The sequence below is a fragment of the Octodon degus genome, unplaced genomic scaffold, assembly GCF_000260255.1.
Source record: "Octodon degus isolate 3935 unplaced genomic scaffold, OctDeg1.0 scaffold00093, whole genome shotgun sequence".
NCBI classification, from domain to species: domain Eukaryota; kingdom Metazoa; phylum Chordata; class Mammalia; order Rodentia; family Octodontidae; genus Octodon; species Octodon degus.
Genome location: NW_004524669.1, coordinates 3,733,021 through 3,737,307, shown reverse-complemented (window position 1 = coordinate 3,737,307; position 4,287 = coordinate 3,733,021). Strand labels below are relative to the sequence as shown.

Sequence of the window (4,287 nt, the reverse complement as noted above, 5' to 3'; positions counted from 1 at the left end):
AATTCATTTCTACTAAAGGAGGATTTGTATAAAACTATTGTACTCTAACACCTAGAACAGAAAAAACACACCAAATCAGTCAATAAATATTGCTGAATAAAAGTTTTTTCTTTCTGCAATAGTGGTTGATGAAACTACTGCCAGTTAATTTAATCTGGTCCACTATGTTTTTGTAAAATAAAATATTATTGGGACACACACACACACACACACACACACACACACACAAAAGAATACACCATCTAGAACAGTAGTGAAAGACTAAAATAAATCAAAAGGAACATGAAGCTGGTTTTAAAGAGAAATACTGCATGTTGTACATAGAGTGGAGAAGATGTGAAAATAAATAAGCCAATAGTGTTCCTCTCTTGACTTCTGCTCCTTCACTCTTTCCATAATGCTGTTTGACTTAAGCTGCCTTCCTGCCAAGTCTGATCCCAGAAGCTCCAGAGCCACTCCTATACCTGGCACACAGAGCCGTACTTTCCCATTCCACCTGTTACTGCCTCACTGCTCCTAATCTCAGGTCCACTCTCTTCTGCCACAGATGCTGTTCCAATCTGGAGCCACTGTCTTCAAATCTGTGACGCTAGCCACATTCCCTCCCTCTGAGCATGTGACCTTGCTTTGCCTTTTCCTGAGGTGCTCGCACGTGAACAGCTCCCTCTCAATCTGGCGCTCCTCTTCACCAAGTTAATGACCATGGTTCTTGATCCCATCACCCCACCCTTCTGCAGTGTTCCTGCCAGAGTTCTCCATAGTCTCTCCTTGCCATCCACTCCTTCCACAGCTTTCTCTTACCATTTTTCTTCTACATTTCTAGGGATTGAACCTGTACCAGGTGGGTACTACACTGCTGAGCTATGTCCCTCCCCAGCCCTTCTGATTTTGAATCAGGATCTCACTAAATTGCCCAAGCTGGCATTGAACTCATAATCCTGCCTCAGCCTCCTAGGATTGCAGGTGTGTGCCACCATGCCCAGCCCTCTCCTGACTGATTTTATAAAGAAACCTTCCCAAATCGTCTCTTTCGAGCTTCTACCCACCTCTTCTCTTCCACCAATCCATTTTCAAGAATACTCATTGAACTAACTCATTTTCCTCACCAATCTCTTGCTCCATGGCTTCTGCATGGATCTTCTGACCCAACACTTCATTGATGCCATACACCTTAGGGACTGAATGCCACTTCATCCCAAACCTATCATCTCACATCTCTGTTATATCAGTAGGAGAAACTTTCTTGAGAGCTCACCATGCACCACAACAAGCAGTACCCAAATCTCATGGTCACTCCATTCCTTCATGTCCTGGGCTCCCTTAGCTCTCGTGCCTGGGTTGCCCACTCTCCACTGACAGAACTTCTCAATCCCTCCACAACCCACCAGAGAAAGCACCTCAGGTTTCTACCCCTAGCTTTTCTCTTCTCTCTTTATAATGCTATTCATTCTCCAGATTTTGAAGTTCACATCTACAAATGATTCCCAAATCTTTTTAATGCTCTTTTTTTTTTTTTTTTTTTTTTTTTTTTTTTTTTTTTTTTGTGGAACCAAGGATTGAACTCAGGTCCATGAACTTGCCAGGCAAGCACTTACTCTACTGAGCTATCTCCCTGGCCCCTGATCCCCAAATCTTTACATACAATGATCAACATATCCTATGGAAAACTTACTACCCACCTAAATTTGGGTTCATATTTATTTCTTTTATAAAATCTTTTAAAAAATCTATCACAAATAAAAGAAAATTTTAAAACATTAAAAAAGATACAGAATTTCAAAGCAAGATGACAGAAAATTAACAATGGTTCTTATATTACATATTGCTATCTTCAAAGTAGTTGTTCAGATTACCACATATAGGCATGCAACACACTATTTCTTCCAGGTTTCTGCTCAGGGTGTTGCCATTTGTCTTAACTTTCTAGGCCTTGAAACCTCAGAATTACCTTCATCCCTGTGTTCCCTTGTCACACGTCCCAGAAGATGAGGGATATCAAGCCTTTCTCTCCTCCTACTTTGACAAAGCAGGGCCTCCTTCCTCCCTTGCTCACTAATTTAACCTCACAAAATAACCCTCTTGGTCACAACTCTGGTCACACAAAGCTCACCTCTACAAATTCAGAACAATTGAAGGAAGTTTGTAAACCAAGGCACTGCTGTATTTTCTGCCTTGAATTAAGTTTTCTGCCTCAGCATTAAGTTGAACAGTGATCTATGTCATCCCTCACTACTCACCCACAAGCTCTTCAAGGTCCTAAGTCAGATTTGCTCTCAAAATCCCTACACAACCAAGCACACTGTCTTATAAGCTGTCATTGCTCCACAAATGTTCAACAGATGGACTATTTCCTAAGTGCTTCCTCCAGGAGTGTAACTCCTTACAACCTCCTCAGGAATACACAGTCTGACCTAAAGGGCCTGGGATCTGAAAGAGGCAACTAAAGAAACATGTTACCAAAAGGAACATTACAAACACGAATATGTTCAAGGTAGAAGTACTCAGCAGGGCACGAGCAGGATTAAGAAGATCCTAACGGATCTGGGAAGGGACAGTTTAATCAAGAAGACTTCCCAGAGGGGACTTTATGAGAAGAGCTGCCAACTCTTTCATCTTCTCTTCTCAGCCAATGTTTCCTAAGACCGCAGTCCATTTCTCTTACAGTACTCCCCACCTGAGGAGAGTGTCCTGGGTGCTGCTCTACCACTTCTTTATCAGTTTCCTCCTGTTTCTCAAACCCCAAAATGACAATGCAAAATAAAATAGAAACAGCAACTATTAGAGGCCATCAAAAACGTCTTAGAATATAGAGACACAAGGGTCGAATATTTAATATGTGAAGCAAATTACCTCTAAGCCTCCTCCTGTCTCAGCACAGTCTTACTTTGCCTCATGCACATCTCAGGATATTTTGATAGGCAGCCCACTGAACGTAATGTACTCACTTTGTAACTTCATTAAAAGAAAGCTACAAGGCCAGAGAAAATCACTTGCTGTCTTAGTTACTCTTCTCTCGTTGCTGGGACAAATACCTGACACCCAAAATGAAGGAAGGAAAGGTTTATTTAGCTCACAGTTACTGGAGGTTTCAGTCCATACTCAGCTGGCTCCAAGGCAGAGCAGCACACAGCAAAAAGCAACCTTTCATGGCGACCACAGAGAGGGATAGCAGCAGCTCAAGCAGTTAGCTTCTCTTCCCACCTTACATTGTGATGCAAATTACCTGCCCGGGGCAGGTGCAGCATCCACACCCACAGTAATCAATCACTAATTCCAGAAGCCGCCCCAAGACTGCATAAGGCTTTGGGGGGACACCTACACATAAACCATAACACCTGCTAAGATGCAAAATTCCAGATCTCTAACATTATCAATATAAAGTGAATAAAAGATGAAATTACTAAACTAGTTTGGTGTGGTTGCAGACACCTGTAATCCCAGCTACTCAAGTGGCTGAGACAGAAAGAACACAAGTTCAAGACCGGACAAGACTGTGTCTCAAAATAAAATGAAAATGGTTAGGGACATAGCCCAGCACTCCCTAGGTTCAGAGAGACATAACTGAATACCATCCTATGGAATACCACTGAGATCAACTCAGATGGCATTAACAGCAGAATGGAGTCATCTAATTATACCAGATCCTGTCCCAAGAGCTTGGGACACAGCATTGAACAACACAAAGACTTCAGAATATATATTCTCTTGGGAGAGACAAGCATCATGAAAACAAGAAGACATTATTTTCCCAGACATGGTAGTTAACACCTGTAATCCCAGCTACTGGAGAGGTTGAGTAAGGAAGACTGGAAATTAAAGCACAACCTGGGAGACCTAATGAGATTCTATCCAAAATAATTCTGTAAAGGGCTGGGAGCCTGGAATGGTGGCACACATCTATAATCCCACCACTCTAGAAGGGTGAGGTAGGAGGATAGCAAGTTCAAGCACAAGCTGAGCTATTTAGCAACTTGGCAAGATCCTGCTTCAATATTTAAATGTATTACATCTAGGGTTGAGAACATAGCTCAGTGCAAAGAGCCTGGATTCAATCCTACGTAACACAAGGACAGGGGCTGGGGATGCTTTTCAGCACTAAAATGTCTGCCTAACATGTCCAACACCCTGGGACCAATCTCCAGTATTGTAAAGATAAATATAATTTTAAATATGAACACTACTATGAAGAAAAGAGACAGTGCTAGAGTGTCTTTAATGGGGGAGGATGGAGAAGAGAGCTTTTAGCTGACAGAATTACAGGGGCAGGGGCCAGGGAGACGGCTCAGT

At 42.3% G+C, this 4,287-nt stretch overlaps 1 protein-coding gene across 1 annotated transcript in view; it reads right to left on the bottom strand.

Moving 5' to 3' along the window:
- Slc4a8 (solute carrier family 4 member 8) overlaps positions 1-4,287 on the bottom strand; it is a 92,509-nt gene that overhangs the window by 64,615 nt on the left and 23,607 nt on the right. The window lies entirely within an intron of this gene.